Source organism: Perissodus microlepis, chromosome 7, assembly GCF_051167445.1.
Source record: "Perissodus microlepis isolate ML-2025 ecotype Zambia chromosome 7, ASM5116744v1, whole genome shotgun sequence".
NCBI classification, from domain to species: Eukaryota; Metazoa; Chordata; class Actinopteri; order Cichliformes; family Cichlidae; genus Perissodus; species Perissodus microlepis.
This window is the reverse complement of record NC_140467.1, coordinates 4,899,397-4,912,101: the sequence shown is the minus strand read 5'-3', so window position 1 is coordinate 4,912,101 and position 12,705 is coordinate 4,899,397.

The window sequence follows — 12,705 nt, the reverse complement described above, 5'->3', positions numbered from 1 at the left end:
GTTTTCTACAGTTTTCCCTTTCCCGATAACTCTTAGTCCCCTCTTTTGACTCTCTTTCTAACAGGACATTGCAATTGTTACTGCTCATCCAGTCAACTTACATACAGCCACTAATCAAGTCCCTGTGCACATATGCACTAACTTCACTCTCCACTATTTACCAGATCTTTCAGTTAGCATAAGTGACACTAATGCTAAGGGCGAATCTAACCAGGTCAAACTGACTCAGCCAGCTGAGTAATCCTTGTTTCACTACATCTCTGATCTAATTCATGCTTTGCCCACTAATTGCGAGCCTCACCGAGCTCATAACTACTCTGTGTCCACCTGCCAGCTGTCCAGTTCTTACTAACTAGTAGCTATTTGCTAACCTGCCATGTTCACTGCTTAGCTCACATTAAACCTGCCCTCATCTTCCTCCCAGCCACAACTTTAATGAAGCTTCTCTTCCTCCATCTTGCCATCCCCTTGCACCTTCTCCTCTTCCACCACCCATTTCTCCAGCCAGACCATCGTTTGTTCCTGATCTTGAACCTATCACTCTGGATTTTGTCTCTTGTCTCTTGCATTTCTTCGTCTGTGTAAGATGACATTTAATCAGAGGCTTCTAACATTTTTTCAAAGCCAAATACAAAATTCATTATACTTTGGGATCATTAAGGGGAATAGCTCTGACCTGAGTAGCCTCTGTCTTTTTTTGTCTTTTAAGGAGTTAGCTTGTTATTTCAAGTGTCTGTACATCTACATCATACAAGGTCCCACAAATCCTACTTCTGCTCTTTTTCATGAGTTACAATAAAACTAGTAGAGAGACAAACTTTGTCATGCTTTTTAGTCCCCAAACACGTTTTAGTGATTTATGGTCATGTCAGCAACAAAAGCCTAACTTTTCAAACTATTTTCATGCAGTCTAAACATATTCTAAACAACAGGTCAGATTTTCATCAAATCATGTGTCCAAAAGTTAGATAAAAGCAGCAATTTGTCAAGATTTGACAAGATACCTCCTACCATACCCTGTCAGGAACTGACTGCTGCTACAGTAACCGTTAAGATGGATGGTGTCCCGAGAAGAGAGCTACAAGTTAACCTTGCACAATCAATATTTTGGACGGACAGTATGGTGGTACTCAAGTATCTCCAGAATGAGGCCACGCATTTCCGTACATTTGTGGCAAACATAGTTTCAACTATCCTGAAAAGCTCTGGCATGCATGTGTAGAGACAAATTAGTACAGAAAAGAATCAGGCTGACTGTAGGTGAAAGAGTAGGTGAATTTATGAGAAACATGTCCTGGGTCATGATTTTCTTTGCAGTCCAGTAGAATTTTGGCCTAACATTCTGCTGAGCTGTACAGAAATGGCTCAGTGACATGAAGGCAGCCATTGTTGACTGGACTTTCAAGATCTGTTCCACCAACATGGGATAAAGTGGACATTGAACCCTTCCACTGTTTCACATCATAGTGGAGCTCCACTGTAAGAGAGCAGATTGTTGATGAAGAATGCCTTCATACAGTCTTACACAAGGCAGAGTGGATCATCAACAACCGACTAATCAGAGAGGGGTCCAGTGATTTAGAAGCTCTAATACCTCAACATCTCCTGCTGTTGAAAACAAAACCATCATTGCCTCCAGGATTGTTTGACCAAGATAACCTCTACTCGTGATGTGGATTAAAACAGGTGCAATATGTCCAACTTATTCTGGAAGGCATGGACTAAAGTACCTACTGCAACTCCAGGAACATCAGTGGTGGGCCACAGCATCAAGAAACGTTGCAGAAGGAGGTGTCATTCTTCTTGTGAATAACTGTGCACCAAGAAACTCGTGGATTATGGGAAAGATCACTGAAGCAGTTCCTGACAAGAAGGGTCTTGTTTGCAGGGTCTGGTTATGGTATGTTAACAGCTTTTTATGACAGTCTTATAATATGTTGCCAGGAATTATGAAACAGGCATAGCTCTTATTCTGTTAAAGGGTGGTCCAGTGTATCCTATACTAAAGGAGGGTACAATGGATGGCACCCAATGCCTGACTCAGGAATAGTCTTCACTTTTGTCAGTTTGAACTCAGGAACAATGCAAATAGTGTTAAACACCAATTCTGGAACAGCAGAGTCACTGGTCAACCACAAATTTAAAACTGAATTAAAAGGAGGCCAAAAGGAACTGCAGTTGTCTCAGACATAGATTCGACACTGACCAACACAAGGATAGGGTCTTATTGTCATCAGTAGCCTATGGGTTCCTGACTGGAGGGACCATGAGTCAAATGAAAAGTTAGGGTTGTTCCAGTATGAAGGTAACATTTATTGAAATGTAAACATTTCCTCCTTTTTTAAACAATTATGGCATTGTTTCCATTTTCAATTCAAATTAATTAAAGTTGATTAAATCTGCATCTATACCAAAATTAAAGGGCAGCCTCAGGTTTGATATGACACAGTCATCAAACATGGGCTCTTGATTATTACGTTTGATTGTCTTGGTATTTTAACGCTAAAGCAAAGAAAACGGGAACTCTAAATTGCAAAATACTACATTTAAATTCATTAAATGATTACAGGGGTTTCTAGAAATTTCTATTGGCCATGTGCAGTATGTACTTATCAAGCAGGGCACAAATGAGTAAATATCAGGGTATCAGAGTGTTTTGGAAACTGTTTGGAAAAACTTTGTAAATGATCTGACTTTGAGGTTTTGTTGATTGTGATATTCTTTCCTCTTTTTGGCTCACACCTGTTCACTGTGTACAGTAGCTCAACAGCAAAGAAAGTCCTTTTTGGCAGCATTTAGCTGGGCTGACTCATTATCACTGCTGAGTTGAATACCAGGTATCGAGGTACCTTTTGTTAGAAACACTGGACTTGAAGAGCCACTACCTCTGTGGATGTGTGTTGGATGTGTCCACAAATGACACCAGGATGATAATTATTACAATTATGTATTGATTCAGCTGCAGCATTGTGGCTTTGTGAGTGTCAGCTGTATAATTGTGGGACTTCAGACGGGCTAATTGCAGCTAACACGACCAGCTGGGCTATTATTCATCATCCTCCACATTTCTTTTCTCTCTCTCTGCTGAACAATGCTGGTCACCTGTGTGGGGGTCAATGGACTCATCTAGTTGATGAAGAAGAGAAACAAAATAAATGCCCTATTAATTGTAATATTGTTGGGTAAACAACCTCAAAATGAGGCCATAAGCTTGTAGTGCCTCCTTTGTAGCCAGCAAGACCCTTATGAACTTGCATTTAAGAATGTGTACTTATTTGATTTATATGATGTGTATTCAAATCCAATATGGCTGGTATATGGTATATGAGTCCATCCAGAACACAAATGGGTGTTTTAATGTTTCCAAACCTTAAAAATTACAAAAGTGCAACAAGAACTTTGCAACTGACTGAAGCAACAGTAAGTGCCTCTCAGGGTTACATTGTTTTTCTTTTTAAATTTGTTTCTCCTCTTCTACGTGTACGGTATGCATTAGAGTAAGACTGATACCATCAGTAGCGCCTGCCCCACAGTTTGAGAATTAGTATTAAGAAAAGCTGCTTTCAGTTGTGCCCAAGGGGTAACCACAGCAGGTAGCTCTGCATATTTGATTTGGAAGATTTTTTAAACATGATGCCCTTCCTTATGCTGCCTCAAAGGGATCTGTATCTCCTCACAGGCAAGAACTAGAGATCTTTCACTTATTAGATAAATCAATAGCAGTGAAACACTAAGTCTATCATGTTTTATACAATATTTCACTAAAATCACATTTCTTCAAAAAAAGAACCTCTTGCCCTCCTTGCTTTCAAATATCGCAGGTGGTCTTTGCAGTTTGAAAGTAGTGTGACGGAACTGAAACTTAAAATAATGAAAAATTAATAAATCACAAATACATTTTGTGACTTGCAGTTCCTCAAAAAGTTGTTTATAAGGAAGTTGTCCTGTGAAGTTCTTGTGGACACAAAGTTTCACTCACTGTTACTTACCAAAGCACTTGAATGCTGCTAAATTTAAAGCCTACCAATGTGCTAGACTGCTTTTATAAAACATATATAAACCATTTTGAACCCATACTGTTGACAATCATCATTTCATAATATAGGCCCTTTTTTACCTGCTTTGCTGACACTGCTGCATTTTTCAAAGTGCATTTTGCTTATCTGATACCAGAAGTCACAGGGCAAATGGCAGGATACACCTTGAGCAAGGTCACCAGTCTGTCACAGGGCTAACACATATAGAAACATCCACTCAAGGTTACACTCACACCCAATTTAAAAATCGCTACTTAAGCTAACCTGCATGTCTTTGGACTGTGGGAGGAGAACTGCGCAGCCCTGGGGAGAACATGCCAACAAGTGGATCTGAACACAGGACATTCTTGCTGTGAGTCCAAGCCAGTATCCCACCACCTCATCTCACCATTCCCAATCTCACCCACAAACCTATGTAAATACCTATATAGTATTATTATTATGTTATTGTATTGTGGCCTTCAGAGTCAGGTAGAACTAAATCAATTCTTATGAGAGATTTTGACGAATTAGACGATGGATGGATGGACGGATGGATAAGGAGACAAACTTTGATATTTATAGCAATGACATTAACTTAAAACTCTAAGAAGTTAATATTTTGCAAAGGAAGCATGATCTAACTAATTTATAGTTTATATTTAATGACTCAAACACACGTTTTACCCCTTGTTTTTTTAAAGAGAATGTATGACTAGTGATGACTGTTATTGTCCTTCCATGTATTAAAATACAGCTGCCAAGTGGAATGAGTAATCACCCAGAGTGCTTCTCTATTACCTCTTTCTGCATGTGTAATGACAGCAGTGACACAGAATGTTCTTGGGGTGGGGGTGAGGTTGAAAAAGCGGAGCTCAATGGTTCATGACTGACGTCATCACGTTGGTGCCATGGTGGGCGATAATTACAACTGTGGCAGCGACATAACCGTACGCATTACCCACACTACCAGCAGGCTGCTGTAACCCCATCATGATTATTGGAGTCTTTCCAATCACACTTTAGTTCATTCTAGTTTTTAAGTCATCTAGGCTGTTGGCCTCAATCGTAGTTTGTTCTTGCAGAGGCACAAACATTCACACAATGTGCAAATGTAATTTCATGTTTATGACTGAGTACAGCAAGGTGATTGAAGGTTTCTAAATCAGGCGCAAAGACTAAACTAATCATAGTTTTCATTGGAAAAAGACACATTACACGTGTCAAATGAATCTCAATGGCCATTTAGAAGAGGAACAGCAGATTATGATGGTAAGGAAAGATGTTGAGAGAAACTCAAACTCTCAATAGCTTATTTCAAAGCAAACAGGGGCTTTAACCTTTTAAAGTGTTTGTTGATTATTCTCTGCCATACATATCAGTGCTCAAGGGTACACGTGTTTTACATCTTTATTGGTCTTTCTTTTTTTTTTGAAAGCATCCTGTGCTTTTCTAAATGTCATATCTGATAAGTCTGACTGTGGTCCGGATGCATTCAAATATCTATTGTGTTTGTCATATTAGATATGCTCAGCAGGATAAATTTTCACAAAGAGTTCTGAGACCACTTGTGGTGATTGATTTTCATCAATCACTATAAGTGGTCGGAGAACTGGTCACAGATAGCACAAATATGTTTATTGTTTTGTTTACTGGCCACTTGGAATAAAGGAAAAATGAATATTTTGATTCCAGGATTTATAGCACTATAAAATAATTTGTAGTTTCCTTTTTTTCTCCTTAGATATACATAATACATGTTGATTTGTTAAATCTACTGACCTGAATTGCATTTCAAGCATCTGATTTAAAGTTAGGGAGAAACTCACTAATGACTCTGCTTTTTTTTTTTTAAATCCCAGACTAATGTATACAAATACGACGCTGTCTGTAAGTACGTTTTCACTAGCCAGCGCCAGTGACAAAGAAGCAATTCGGTGATGCTGTAGCTTTACCCATTTCCCCTCCAGCAGTGACACAGAGCTTTGTAGCTGGAGAGACTCCTAATTAGATTTACCTTTCCTAAATGGGCCCGAGTCCTCTAGTAGCCTGGAGGGGCCGAGCTTCTGCAGCCCATGATGAAAATCAGCAAGCTGGAGCCTCAGCTAAACCTAGTGCTACATTTGCCTTTTCTGCCATACAGCCATTTGTTGTTTAAGCCATTTATGTACATGCATGAAAATGGATGCTTAAGATATAGATATTAATGTGATAATAGTGGGGTAGTTTTTATACACTGATTTTAAAGTGGCAGTAATCTCATGAAAAGGTAATATGGGTTGATATTTTAATATATTAGGAGACCTTTACCATATAATAAAGGCAAGCAGGAGTACTATATCTCCTCTGAGATACAGTAGTTCTCAGAATAGAATAATGCAGGGAGCATAAGTTATAACTTATACCACTGCATTATTCTTTGTTTGAAGGCAACATGTTTAATGCTGTGGCCTATTTCCTGGAAACACTTGTGGTAGTTTCTATTTAATATTAGCAAATGAAGCAAACTTCAAAAAATCTGATGATTACCTGGAAACTTAGTTTTTAGTATAATGACCATGAATCAGGGCTGAAAAATGTAAAACTACACATTTCTACTAAATTTCATAATAATATTTCTTTCCTTCCTTCATCTGAAAACCAGACAGAAAAAAACATGTCTGAATCAAACATGGGTGTTACGGCTATTTTATATTACGCCACTGTCAAATAAACTGTTTATATATAGTGATACAGGAAAAAATAATGGTATAGCTCTTTAAATTACAGTTCAGAAATGTAAATCGATGAATAAAAACACAGAATATACAGTACTCTGGCCCCATAAGCATACTCCTATCACACTTTAAGACCTATGAAAGGAAAAACAAAAACAAAACATCATCATATTTTAACCTCTTGGCCTTTTGGCCAGTTTAGCTTAGTTTCCTCTTACTAATAAAATGATGAAAATGAATTAGCATTTAAATTAATAATCAGATTCAGCTTTCAGGCCTATCTTAATCAGTGTGCTAATTCACACGTTTTTGCATACAGTTCACAACATTTTGCAGTCATGATTCCTGGTTGTCACACAACAATTACCATAGTTATTTCTAGATGATGAGGAAACGGGAGTAAACAGAATATCTGCATTGTTATCTTTAGGATGTTGGGGACCTAAGGTACGATTTAGTTCACCATATTAATTATCCTGATATGTTAAAAGCATCAGTAGATATTTTATATAATATGAGAACATGGATTGTGTAATCCTTCACTGAGCTTTACTATTGACAGCAAACTGTAACTGCACAGATTTAAATACACTGTTCCAAAAAATAGTAATGTCAAAGTATCTTACTGTATATTTTACAGTTTTGTACTGTCTTTCTAGAATATCATTAAATTTACATAAGTAGACTGTGATTTTACATGTCAAAGGTAAAATAACATAACATCACTGTAAATATAGTAAAACACAATTTACTTGTTTTTTAAATATATTTTTTTGTACATATGCATATTTAGATTGTAAAAATACATTCAGAAATGTATCATAATTTCCCAAAAAAACCCTATAAAACATTGCACGGCCACGCTGTGCTAATTATATATTTTAAAAAATAAATGTAGAGGTAGGAATTGCAATTAATATAAATCTCAAAGTATTCACAACATTCCTGAACAGAAATAGGCCTCTGCACCTGGGGTGAGGGTGTGGCCATGAAAACAATATGACATGCCATTGGATGTTGGGACACATAATAACATGACGCTAAGCATCGGCCAATGAATGTGAACTAACAACCACAAGGTCGCGGGTATGGCTGCACTGTAGGAAAGAATCCTAATATAAAAGTATTTTACTGCATTTTACAGTTTTGTTCTGTTCTTCTAGAATATCATTAAAGTTACGTAAATAGACTGTGATTTCACATTTCAAATGTAAATTAACGTTAAATCACTGTAATGTAATAAAACATAATTTTCATGGTTATTAAATGTATCTGTCTGTACATATGCATATTTAGATTGTTAAAATACATTCACAAATGTATCATGATTTCACAAATATCTGTCCGTTATTTGAAAGATCGAACTGTTGAATTCAAATGTAATGCTATGGAAAAGTATATAACATGATTCCTATAAGCTTGTGTTACATCACACAAGTATTATTATCATTGCTATTTAGGGCGACCGTGGCTCAAGAGTTGGCAGTTCGCCTTGTGATCAGAAGATTGCCGGTTTGAGCCCCGGCTTGGACACTCTCGGTATTGTGTCCGTGGTGAAGACTCTTCGCCTACTGGTGATGGCCAGAGGGGCCGATGGTGCGATATGGCAGCCTCGCCTCTGTCAGTCTGTCCCAGGGCATGCAATCAATTATTATTTAAACCAACTGTTAACTGTATATTTCTGTACATTTACGTATTATGATTCATATTGCCACATTCATTGACCTTGTTTATAGGTAATTTCATTGTTTGATCACGTTAAAATGTTCCTAATTTGATGTCTAAAAGCACTTGGAAAAGGCAGAATCCCATGTGAAATTAGCGCAACAAACTGTATTGTCATTACTGGAAATAACCGTATTTTTATGAGGAAGTTATTTTCTGTTATTTTACAGTAGTATTTTGGCGCCCCAGCTGCTGGAATATTACTGTTTTTTTAAGATATTTTTTTTAACAGTGTACATATGGATCCTGACATTAGACTTGAATTGAAAACACAAGCACCATTTTTCCAACAATTTGAAGTACTGTGCTCATTATTTTTCACATTTGTATCAGATATCAAATGTATAAGTTGCAAAGAACACATTGTGTTTTCCAGGGATCACTTGTATTTCTTCATCTTGACCTGATAAAACAGGCATTTTTAAAATTAAATTCAGTTCAGTTATATTTGCAGTCATCTCACCCTAAAATATAAGGAAAAGAATCTCAGTTTCAGTCTTCTTCTGAGTGGGAAGAGCACTATGGCAGAACCAGGCTCACAGCATGTTGAGAATTTCTAGGTACTTTATAAATATTGATGTCCTTCTATTCATCCTCTTTTGTTTAAAGTATCCTATTGTATTGAGAGTGAATATAACTTTCTGTTTAAGAGAAGCAAGAATGTAACAGCATGGCATTCAGAGGTAAAAACAGAAACTTGTTGAAAACAATAAAAATGTGTACATCTGGGTAAGTTACAGGAAAAAAATTACTCTAAAATAACAGTGTGCCAACACAGATCTGGTTGGCAAAAGAGAAAAAACATTCAAGGTTTCGGGGGTTATATAAAAGATCGGCCTACTGACATTCACAGGAAAGAGTTACCTGTACTTAAGGACATAAAACCTAATAATTAGCTTTATTTTTTAAAGATATTGCTATATCGGCACACTAATACTGTTAATAAAAATGAAAATGATCAAACATTAAAGTAAGTGTGCCCTTGACAGAATATCCTTGGCTGTCCAAATTTGAATGAAGGCAGTTTTGTCGTCAATGTTTTGATGTTAAAATTATAGCGAAGTATAACAAAAGCACTAAAACTGCCATTGTGGGTGTCTGCTCATGTGATAGCAGGTGTTATGGACATTTTTTCCTGCTAACTAAAAGGTTTAGCTGTCGCTGCAGAATTAGACTGATGGAGGACAACGGGCACAACAAAACAAACAAACAAGATGTCATGATTGAAATTGCTTATTGGTGCAGATTAAAGTAAATTGCACTCAAAGTGTGGAAAGCGTGAGCTGCCCTAAGTTGGATTGACGGCTCTGCTGAATTTGTTTTACATGCACATCCTTCTGATGCAGCTGACTCACAGGAGATATAGTAGTTCTGCTTGCCATTTTTTTCATCCTCCCTACCATCCTCACAAACACACACACATTCACTCAAGACCCCCTCCTGTGAATAATGACTGCAGCTGTGTCAATGCAGCAGCTAGCCATGTGTGCGCTTGTTTGTGTGTCTTATATTGATGGCTTTTTTACAGTCAGTGGGGATGTGTGTGTCTGTCTGATTATGGTGTACAGATAGGCCATTACCCACGCGTTACGAGTAGAGGGGCTTAATGGACAACACAGGATGCAAGGGCAGGCTAGCTCGTAAATATTGTCCTGTCTTCCAGGCCATATCAATACTGTCATCTGGGAGTTGGGCCACTTCATTCACAAAACCAATACCCCATTGGGATGAGGTGGCCCAGTGAATGCAGTGTTCAATCAAGAGAAAAAGACAAAGTCAATCATGGCATCCACTTTCACCGATGATTCTTTTCTTCTCTTGTGTGGATGTGGATAGGTTTGTGTGTTTAAGTGCAACGTGAACAACAGAGGCTTTGATCAGCTTTGCTGGGTCCAAACCAATCTTATTGCAAACTGAGATCAATAGAAGCAACACAATGTTCATTATGGAGCTTTTAAATAATGCAAAGATATTATTGCAAATCTATGTGTAGCATAAATTTTCAAATTTAACCAATAAGGGCAGAGAAATTGACAAGCTAATCTGTGAAAATGTAAGGTTCAATGATTCATTTCATTCAAGGTCACAGAGTATTGAGGTTCTCTAAGTATGTAATCTAGTAGAGGGTAACAAGACAACTTTGCCATCATGTCACCGTTTAACGCCAAACGCCACCTTCACAATCATATCTGTCAAAGATTATCAGCACATGTTTAACTGCCAAGAAAAGTGAATATATACAGTAGAGAAATTGAGCTACAAAGACAGAATGGATTAGAAATGTTTACAGACTGCAAGATTTCTATTTTTGTTTTTAGGAAAATGCAGCATATTACAGTCACTGAGAAAAACAGAAATCAGTAAATCATGACTGGATTAAAAAAATCTGACACCAGCAAAGGTGAGTCAAGTCATCGAAAATGACAAAATTACACATGGTGGAAACTATTTGCATTTAATGCCTACATGTAATTTGGTATTCTTGAACAAAATCAGAGCTTTTTCAAACATTTAATAAATAAGATTACTTCTGTGGAAAAAAAACAAAACAAAAAACAATTACTCCACTGGTCTTAGGATTTTAATTGCCTAAAACTTACTTTCAGCTGCTCCGATGGCATGAGGGGTCACAGTGAGTAGTTCAGCATTTTTGCAAGACTACTGACAGGGACTAGAAAGAGAGAGCATATTTCTCCTGTATTGGCTTCCCTTCATTGGCTCCCTGTTAAATCCAGAATTGAATTCAAAATCCTGCTCCTCACATACAAAGTCTTGAATAATCAGGCCCCATCTTATCTTAATGACCTTATAGTACCATATCACCCTATTAGAGCACTTTGCTCTCACTCTGCAGGCCTACTTGTTGTTCCTAGAGTATTTAAAAGTAGAATGGGAGGCAGAGCCTTCATTTTTCAGGCCCCTCTTCTGTGGAACCAGCTTCCAGTTTGGATTCAGGAGACAGACATTATCTCTACTTTCAAGATTAGGCTTAAAACTTTCCTTTTTGCCAAAGCATATAGTTAGGGCTGGACCAGGGGACCTGAATCCTTCCCATGATGGAGAGTATTTCTTCTTCAGTCACCTTTTTCACTCACTATGTGTTAATAGACCTCTCTGCATTGAATCATACTTGTTATTAATCTCTGGCTGTCTTCCACGGCATGTCTTTTATCCTGTCTTCCCTCTCATACTCCAACCGGTCGCAGCAGATGGCCACCCCTCCCTGAGCCTGGTTCTGCCGGAGGTTTCGTCCTGTTAAAGGGGAGTTTTTCCTTCCCACTGTCGCCAAAGTGCTTGCTCATAGGGGGGTCATATGATTATTGGGGTTTTCTCTGTATGTATTATTGTAGGGTCTACCCTACAATATACAGCACCTTGAGGCGACTGTTGTTGTGATATGTGAATAATTGAATTGATGTGAATTAATTTGTCAGAGGTTTATGCCAGGTGCCTGTGACACCTCACCTGTGACTTTTGCTTGCAAAGGAAATGCATTCACTATTATATAATGGAGCCACAAGCTAATATTGATTAACTAATGAATATTAACTAAAGAAAAGTGATTATATTATTATTTTGCTGATATTTCTATACTTTAATGAAACATGCAGCTCTCATCCCGAGTACAATTTTGTATTGCTTCAATGCTTATTTACTGTCCTTTGATCACTTAGTTTTCAGTAATTCTAAATGACCATTATTTACCTGTTTTTAAATCATATAATTAAAATATATCAGGGTCACTTTGACCGCAATATAAAGAAATTACAATAAACACACAACCAGCCCAGATATGGAATCTCTCCAGTATGCCTCAATGCCTCCTTCCAGTAGTACAAGCCCAAAACACATAACTTAGGAGGTACCCAGGAGGCATTATAGTCAGATGCACATACTACCTCAGCTGGCTCCTTTTGATGCGGAGGAGTAGCGATTCTACTCTGATCCACTCCTTAATGATCGAGCTCCTCAACCTATCTTAGAGCCTGAGCCAAGACACCCTTCACCGGAAGCTCAGGTGCATCTCTTATATCCATTAATTTATTCTTTCAGTCACTACCCACAGCTTGTGACATAGGTAGGAATGTAGATTGATGGTAAGTCAACAGAACCACATCTGTGAAAAGCAGACTCAAGAGGAACAAGGATCAACTAACCCTTCACAATCCACCCACTGGCTGCACCTAGAAATCTTGTCCATAAATACTATGAATAAAATAGAATAGAATAGAATAGAATAGAATTCA